This window comes from Lepidochelys kempii, chromosome 7, assembly GCF_965140265.1.
Source record: "Lepidochelys kempii isolate rLepKem1 chromosome 7, rLepKem1.hap2, whole genome shotgun sequence".
In the NCBI taxonomy this organism is placed as follows: domain Eukaryota; kingdom Metazoa; phylum Chordata; order Testudines; family Cheloniidae; genus Lepidochelys; species Lepidochelys kempii.
This window is the reverse complement of record NC_133262.1, coordinates 44,969,756-44,979,247: the sequence shown is the minus strand read 5'-3', so window position 1 is coordinate 44,979,247 and position 9,492 is coordinate 44,969,756.

Sequence of the window (9,492 nt, the reverse complement as noted above, 5' to 3'; positions counted from 1 at the left end):
ATGTCTCTACCTTTTACCATGTCCTTTCTTCCCTCTTGGCTTTTCCCACCCCTCAAGTCAAGCAAGGTTGAACAATTTCCCTGGTGTGGCCTCATGCAGGTGAGTCATTGCATTGTAGTTCCTAGACTGGACAATGGCTGTTGATGGATTGTTTGACACCCCACCCAGGCATTGGTTACTTTCCTTGCTGTTGCCTCTGGGTAGCTAACATCTGGCTGAGTCCCCCAACTTACAGCATGTTTTAGTGACAACCGTACTACACAATTCTCATAACTACATATATGGATAGAGAAATTACTTTCAGCAGATCATAACCTTCCCCATGATACCTTACAAGGCATACTTTTTACATATGATCACAATTATATGAAAATGAGGAATATGGGGGTTATAACATGCTCCCCCAAGGTATAGAATGTCATAACCAGGTAGTCCACTGTTCTCTACCTGGTTGGTGCCACATTCCAGGAGGCTGGTAGGAGAACCTATGCCCACTCTTTTCTCTAGATTCCAGCTCAGGGGCCCTTTAAGCAGCAGCCAAGATCTACACTCCTATTCTTTGCTACTTTTCCCCTAAGCCGCTTCTCTTGCTCTGGGTTCACAAGCCTCCCAACACACCTCTACAGAAAGTAGCCATGACCTATCCTCTACAAACCTAAACACTCCTTCTAAAGAGTGACTGCCACCTACTTCCCAGCAGCCCCCAGCTCCTGGGCTTTATACAGGCCCCTCCTATTCCTGTCCAGCTGAGCCTGCTCCCAATTAGCCTAAATCTCTTCCCTGCTTGCTGCTTAATTGGTTGATTGGACCCCCTGGCCTAATTCAACCCTTTTACAAGGTGAATCTCAAGTAGGAGTAGAGAGGTGATTTGGTACTGGTGCAACCGCTGCTGGAATACTGTGTCCAGTTCTGGTGCCCACAATTCAAGAAGGATGTTGGTAACTTGGAGAGGGTTCAGAGAAGAGCCAGAAGAATGATTAAAGGCAGACATGACAAGTCTCACTCACTGGATGTGAGACTCACTTGTTAGCATGCTATCTCACTCTCACACATATTCCTAAACTTATCTCACTCATTTTGAGTAAATATACAAAGATTTAAAATACTTTTACTCAAGGGCTGAAAGAGACAACAATACACCTGGGGCCTCAGGCATAGGGCTTGGAGCTTGGCAACCACTTTCAAAGCTTGTGTACTGTGGTAACCATGAAGACTATAGGCCCAAGAGACGAGGCTATCCGGCAGTGAGGTATGGTTGTGTGTGTGAATACTTGATGCTCAAAAAAATGAGTTTGCCCAAAAAATGAGCAGGACTTGATTGAAAGATTACAGGTTCTGCAAAATCCAGTTCAAAATTTAAACCATACTGGACAAATCCATGGCCCTTCATTGTCCCAGTAGCAGGCAAGACTTCTTTTTTTAAATTAGGTCTTCTCAAGTTCCCATTACTGTTCACAGTTGCCAGGCTTGTCTTAGTTTTATCCCACTCAAATGCAGGAGAAGAGAGAGCGTTCAGTCTTGTTCGAAAGAATAAGACACCATTCAAACCAAACCTTGGACTAGAAGGGCCACTGGTCTCTATTATCCAAGCGAAGCTGGCAAATCCTCAGCCATGGTACAAGTTTAAGCCACCAAAAGAAGTTATAAAAACAGCAAAGGGGGTCTCATGGCGATATAACAAAGCACACAAATAAAACGTGAAACCAAATTAAATATTAAAAGAAATGTGGAATCTGAATCCTTTATCTATGGTTTGTTAACTTCAAATTAATTAAATTTAATTTGATTATTTTATGTATTTTTATATTTATTAAATGTATTGTTTGCTTGTGGTTTATTTTAATTATTTAATTTTAATGAATTTATTTTGCATTTATTTATTTTGGAATCTGATCATTTTAGTTTGTTGTAAATGTAACATGAGCAATGTTACCCAAACCAAATAGTATTTGTACTTATAAAGTGTTTTTCAAATGGATGATTACTAGGACAAAGTGATATGCAAAATAAACATATTGTTGTATTGATAAAGCAGTTTTTTCTTTTTTATTAAGTTTATATAAAAACAGTTTATTTTTGAATATTTCTCGTTTTGTCCACTGACTGTGTGCCTAAACTAGGGGTTATTAACTGGCTGAGGTGACCAGACAGAAAACTGGGAGGGCTGCACCTTCCCTAGGCATGAGGCCCCATCCCTCCATTGGCACTGTCCTCATCTGTGGCCCTGGCCTGGCCAGGCCAGGGGCTGGAAGCCAGAGCTGAGCTGGACAGAGCGGGGCACTGGCTGGTCATAGCTGGTAAGAGCTGCTTAGGCAGGAACCCAGCTCCAAGGCTGACAGAGGCCTCAGGGAGCAGCAACCATGGAGGGTGAGGCCCAGGAGCCTGGGCTGAAGCGGGTCAGTACAGGCTGCTGTTGGGAATCCCGGACCCTCCACCTGGCCTGAGCGGCATGTTCCAGTGGGTGGGAACATGGGATGGGGCTGCTCTTGGGCCCCCCAGCCCTCTGCCCTCTGTAAGAAGGCTTACTTCTGTGTTGCTGCTGGAGCTAGGTGCCCAGCCAAGAGCCGCCACTCTCTACACTCCGCCTTCAGAGCTGGGTGGCTGGAGAGTGGCAGCTGCTACAGGGGGGATAAGGCAAATTTTGGGGTGGCTATAGCCCCCCACAACCCTCTCCTAGCACCGCTCCTGAGCAATGACCTAACACTCCATCTGGAAAGTCTCGCTTTTTGTCATTGAATCACACTCTTTGGGGCTGTAAATCTCACTCTTAAGGACAGCCAACCCTTGGCATCTCTGTTAAAGGATTAGAAAATATGCTTTATAATGATAGACTCAAGGAACTCAATTTAGTTACCTATCAATTACTTGATAATGGGCTCGTCAGTCTAGCAGAGAAAGGCATAACATGATTCAATGACTGAACGTTGACCGATGACAGGTTTCAGCTGTGTTAGTCTGTATGTGCAAAAATAAAAGGAGGACTTGTGGCACCTTAGAGACCAACAAATTGATTTAAGCATGCATCCGATGAAGTGAGCTGTAGCTCATGAAAGCTTATGCTCAAATCAATTTGTTAGTCTCTAAGGTGCCAGAAGTCCTCCTTTTCTTTTTAACATTGAGAGTAATTAACCTTTAGAGCAATTTGCCAAGGGTTGATGTGGATTTGCCATCACTGGCAATTTTAAAATCAAGACTGGCTGTTTTTTTAAGAGCTCTGCTCTAGGGATTATTTTGAATAAATTCTCCAGTCTGTGTTATACAGCAGGTCAGACTGGATCGGGGTGGGCAAACTATGGCCCACGGGCCATTTTTAAGCCAGCCTGCGAGCCGCACCACGTGGCTCGGCCCTGCTCCGGCTGGGTTGGGGGTCAGACCATGCAGCTTGACCCTGCCCTGGCAGGGGTGCAGTGTCGGGGGCTGGACCAGTGGCTTGACCCCCCTCTGGCCAGGGTGCAGGGTTGGGGCCACACCACACAGCTCCCAGAAGCTGCGGCATGGCCCTGCTCTGGCTCCTATGCACTCCAATGGGAGCTGCAGGGGAGGTGCTTGTGGATGGGGCAGCGTGGAGAGCCGCTTGGCCGTGCCTCTGCGTAGGAGCCGGAGAAGGAATATGCCACTGCTTCTGGGAGCCGCTTGAGGTAAGTGCTGCTTGGAGCCTGCATGCCCTGAACCTCTCCCCATGCCCCAACCCAGCCCTGATCCCCCTCCCGCTCTCCAAACCACTCAATCCCAGCCTGGAGCACTCTCCTGCACCCCAAACCTCTCATCCCCAGCCCCACCCCAGATCCTGCACCCCCCAGCCAGAACTTGCACCCCCTGCCCCAGCCCTGATCCCCCTCTTGCCCTCCAAACCCCTTGGTCCCAGCCCAGAGCACCCTCCTACACCCCAAACTCCTCATTCCCAGCCCCACCCCAGAGCCCACACCACCTCCTGCACCCCAACTTTGTGAGCATTCATGGCCCACCATACAATTTCTAGTCCCCGATGTGGCCCTCAGGCCAAAAAGTTTGCCCACCCTTGGACTAGATGATCACAGTGGTCCCTTCTGACTTTGCAGTCTGTGAAGGCTGCATTTTGCAGTGGCTCCCTGCATTCTTCCACCATATTTGCAGCCCTTCCTGACCCAGGCAGCCCAAACACTGCAGAGGTGTAGCTCTCTCTGAGCTGTGAATCAGGGCTTGGGGGGAGCATGCTGCAGAGTTACTGGTTCCCTTTCTGCTCTACCTCCCACTCTAGCTTTAGATCCCCCTGACCTGTGCAGAAATGTAGGGCAGCCCTATGCAGGGAGGGAAGATGTTCATAGTAGGCATAAAACCAAGTGGGGCTTCAGGGTGTACAGGGAAAACTCTGAATCTAAGGGGGAAATCCCCATACAGTTAGTTCTCTGCCCTATTTCCCTGCCTTTTGGGGAATGACAGCCGATCAGAGCTGCTGCACATGCTTAGGGACCAGCTTGTCCATTAGCATGAGAAACAGGCATTGCTCTTGCCAACACAGGGCTGGAGCTTTCCTGGAATGATCCAGCCTTGAGAACAAACAGCCTGCCCTGGCAGAGGGGGAAGAAGTAGCCCTCCTCTCCCAGGGCTTCAGTTACAGCCCCACAAAACCACCTCTTTCCAGGAGTATGGTGAAAAGCCCTCCAGGGCTGCTGCCACTCCCTCAACCACAGATCCTGTAAAGAGGTGTGTTTGGGAACAGGATTGATTAGGATGAGGGATAGCATATGGGGTCAGAATTGATGGAGAGGTAGGACTGACTGAGGACACATGCTGTGCTGGGGAGTTGTGTGGGGGTGAAGGACTGATCAGCAGGCTGTGGAATTAACTGGTGAGCCTGTGTGTGTGTGAGAGCAGAATTAGTTGTACAAAGAACTACAGAATTAATTTTATTGTGGGATGTGTGCATTATGGAATAAATTGTGGGAAGTATGCGTTTGTTCAGGGGGAAGCAGAATTAATTGTTACTCTGATTAAACCAATTCCAGTTTATGCACCTTTAAATTTACTGTCTTTTTATCAGAAGATGCTGGTAAATAAGGATTTAGGTGTCTAACTTTAGGCACTCAAGTTTGAAAATTTGGCTTATGTGACTTGTCTGTTGTTAGGATACAGATATTCAGGCCTGTCTGTAAAGGCCTGTACTTTAAGAATTTAGGTATATTCTTATCACTTGGCTAGTTAGAGGTATAAAAGAGAATCAAAATCACTGTCTGCCAATGTAAGGTCCTTCTCTTACTGTGACAGTCTGGGCCCCTGTTCTTAGGCTAAGGCCTTTGGCTAAGCGACAGAGGCAGCCATAAGCTGGGAAGCGACCGGTCACATCCTCACATTCCAAAGTAGTCACATGGAAAGAAGGTGCTATTGGGCTGTTAGGAATACAATCCTGTCCTGATAGTGCCTATCAGCTCCAGAGAAAGGGAAGTGCCTAGAAAATGTAAAAGAAAACTTAGTTTGATAGCATCCTGTCTGGCAAGAACTCACTTATCAATACTGGGATGTGAAATCCTCACTTCTGTATTGTCTTGCCATTATAGTTCCCACTTTGCTATTGTTTGTCTGTATAATCTCTGTCTGGTTCTGTGATTGTTCCTGTCTGCTGTATAATTAATTTTGCGGGTGTAAACTAATTAAGGTGGTGGGATATAATTGGTTACATAATCATGTTACAATATGTTAGGATTGGTTAGTTAAATTTTAGTAGAATGATTGGTTAAGGTATAGCTAAGAATATTACTATATAAATTAGGGGCAAACAGGAAGTAAGTTGGGATTCGGAAATAAGGAAAAGGAACTTGTATTTAAGCTTGCTGGAAGTTCACCCCAATAAACATCGAATTGTTTGCTCCTTCGGACTTCGGGTATTGTTGCTCTCTGTTCATGTGAGAAGGACCAGGGAAGTGGGAGAGTGAAGGAATAAGCTCTCTAACATCTGTTCATTCTTCTGCTGCATTCCCTGGAGTTCATTATCTATCATTTTTGTGTAGACACAAGGGTTTGTGTCATACAGACCAATTATTATTTTATAATCTTTGTTTAAGGTGAAGGAAGAAAAGCTCAGATGTCCTGTGGTTTGCAAATGCCATGCACTCTCACTGGGTTCATCGCTCAAAGAGAAAGCACAAAGAACAAGAAAATTGAACCCAGAGGTGCTGTCTGACTTACATCTTTATTAACAAAATTAAAAGCTAATCCCAAATTAACATTATCATTATCCATGGGCCAAAACCAGAACCATTTAGCTGATCCTACCAAACTTTAGAGCACATATAAAATGGGATGTAGATCCAAACCACCGCAATTTTTATTCTGCAAAATCAGAATCTGGCTACTGAGATTTTGAATCTGTCTGTCTTGTAATTATTTTGATTTGATTGCAGGACTTGATATATTTGATCTGATTGCATTGCAAAGGTTACAAATTCATTTGTTTAGATGCAGGGTTTTGGTTCTGGCCCATTGTTTTGCACAGACTGAAAAGTCAAACATGGGGAATAAAAAGCATTCTATTTTTTTTTCCTAAGAACTAATAAAGCTATAGGGTGAAATCCTGGCCCCATTAAAGGCAACAGCAATTTTGCCATTAACTTCAGCTGGGCCAGGTTTTCACCCCCAGTCTCTACAGGAAGATTGAAACAAAAAGTACAGGTAAGTTTTTCACAGCACCAGACTCTTAAAAGGAGCAGACACAGATTATCTCCCAACAATATAGAATTCTGCTTGTTGTTCCCAATATAGCCATGCTTTTATGGCAACTTTTTCTGTTGTGGTTGCTGAGTGAGACAGCAAGAGGTAGCAAAGACTGACCCGTTTTACAAGACAGAGGACACTGATGTGGCCAAAGGGGAACTGCCCTCCCTACCTGAAACTAACCAGATTTTTCAGTCATTTGTGTTAAAACAAAAGCCAGTCTCCTTTCCCTGTCGTTTCCCAACTGAGAAAGATCTAGATAATATACTGAGAAATGCCTGAACGTCAGTCACGATACAGTAATTAACCAGACCACATATTGTACAAATGCTTACTCCAAATCCATTTCAGGTGAAGAGAAAATCCCAGTCTGGCATTTTTGCCTGTCACACTCACAGATGAAAAATATTAGCTAAATCAGCATTTAGAGTCTGGCAGACAGAGAACTCCTACAGTCTGTCAATTCACCTGGAGTCAAGAACTTGAAATGGATTTCTGTGTCCATCCAGCACAGCCTTTGAGTTGTGAGATGAGCCACAACTGGATGATTGTATCCACCTGATACGAAGCCCAGCTCCAGTAGCTGAACTCAGAAGAGCATAAAATGGATCCTCTAATGGAATGTACCAAAAAATATGAATCTCGCCCATTATGCCGCTGCAGCCAGGTTTGGGAATAGTTAAAAGTGGTAAGCAGTGGAGGTATCTAAAAAAAATTAAGGAAAATGCAGCAGGAAACATGCTCACCTTTTCCCTTCCAAAGCACCATCATTGCACTCATGGAGAAGGATGGTGGAAACCACAAATAATATTTTGTCCATCTGGGGAAGATGGACTATTCAGCAAGAATACTTACAAGAAAACTATAGGTGAGGGAAATATTATTCCTTCCTTCCTCATCAGTTTGCATCAGCAGCATAGTCCAGGGCAGTTTTTGTGCCTGTGCTGATAAATTTTCATGGAAATTTTGCAAGGCTAAAATTTTCTCTCTGTATATCTGGGAGGAGATTTATTGCTTAGGAAAGCCATTACATTGTCAGCCCTGGGACCTAAATTCCTCTACTTATCTATAGAACAGGGATAGCATAAGTAGCAGTGCAATCTTCCCCCAACCCTCACCCACCTGCCTCATTCTTGACTTGGGAGTGACCACCACATTGATAAAGTCATTCAGTATCTGCACCACTTCAGCCTTGCCTGCTCTGATAAGACTGTCAGAAGAGCGGAAATGGTTATTGTGATGTGGTGTTCCACTAGGAACTCAGCTGAGTCATTCTAACTCATTTCAAGTAGACTACCATAGAGCAGCCATTAGACAGAAACAACTATTAGTGCAAGAAGTCCCCCTGCGTGGAGTCAACTACAGGATCAAGGTCTTAATCCCTTTGGAACTGGGCCTTAGATGCCAAACTTCCATTAAAATAAATGGAAGTTAGGGGTCTAAAATCCTTTGTTACTATTATGTTGGATTGGATTTGATCTCAGAGCCTAGAGGTGAAATGCCCCACATTCTATTACCCATCTCCAGAGTTAACCATTCCTCCTAAAAAGCTACAGGGATTTTTCTATGTGAAATAATTACCTGCTAAAGGAACAGATCTTTGGTAAAAGGTCAACGTTTGAGCTCAATAAATCCAGCCATTTCACAGGTTTCTGCTGTTGCTTCCCTACATATATAGCCAATTATGTCCTACTAAATATTTTAACGAGTGTAAAAGCTGTCCACTTTTATATCTTGTCCCATATAATTGAAATATCTACTCCGCCGATTTTATGAGGCAGGAATTCATTCCAAGGGATAGAAAATACCAGTGGATTTCCACTGCGTGGGACTGGATATTAAAAACACCCTGGACCCCAAGATTTGGATAGATCAAATCTGGCACAGAAGCATGAGGCCAACAGCCACTTGCAATAACCCGAAACTTATTGGCTATCGCTATATCCCAAGGCACTCCTGAAATTGGATAGTATAAAGATCAGAGGATGCCATATGTTTAGTTTCTAAACATGCAGACACACCAGGGGGTGACTGAATTTCCAAGGTGGTTTTGGAGTTGGTAATACCAGTCATGAGGCTCAGTAAAGAAGCAACCCTTTTTTTTTGCAGACACACCTGTTAAGAATCCAGGGGTCTTTACTCTGTGTTTATCTAGTGCTTACTCATGAAATATTCTCATTGACTTCACTGAGAGTTGTTCCTGGGTGTGGACTGGTTGTGGGGATATGGCCCCCCAAATAACCCCTGGACTGACACTAGCTAGGATAAAAAATAAGGTTCATCAACCCAAATGTTTCAGGGAGCAAGATTATCAACAGGGGAGGAAGACCTACCCCTCCCCCCGCCCAGCAGTCCAGCTTTTTCAAGTCTTACGTTTTCCTCCAAGGTCTCTAGACTGAAGCAAGGGTAACTGACTAGATGAAGCACTGGCCCATGGCAGTTTGGCAATTCCCATTGTTTTTTCTATTTGGGGAGAGTGGGAGAAAGGATTCTTCACTGCCCGAGGAAATGAGCAGCAACCAATCCAGGAGCTGGTCCCCAAAGGCTTTCTCAATGCTCTCCTGAAAATAGAAGCTTATGCCCCATTCCCCCTGATGGTGTTACTAGGTGAGCTCAAAGAGTGCCAGTGTGACTAGGTCACATGCACTGTGTTTGCATATATTAAGTCAGCTTCCCTTCCCTGTGGGACTATGGCTATTCCTGACAGCACAAGTTACAAGTTGTAAAGTCTTTTTAAGAGATTAATGTAACCCTAATTCCTTGCAAAGGTCTAATACAAACCAGGTGGGGGAATCCCCTTCACAA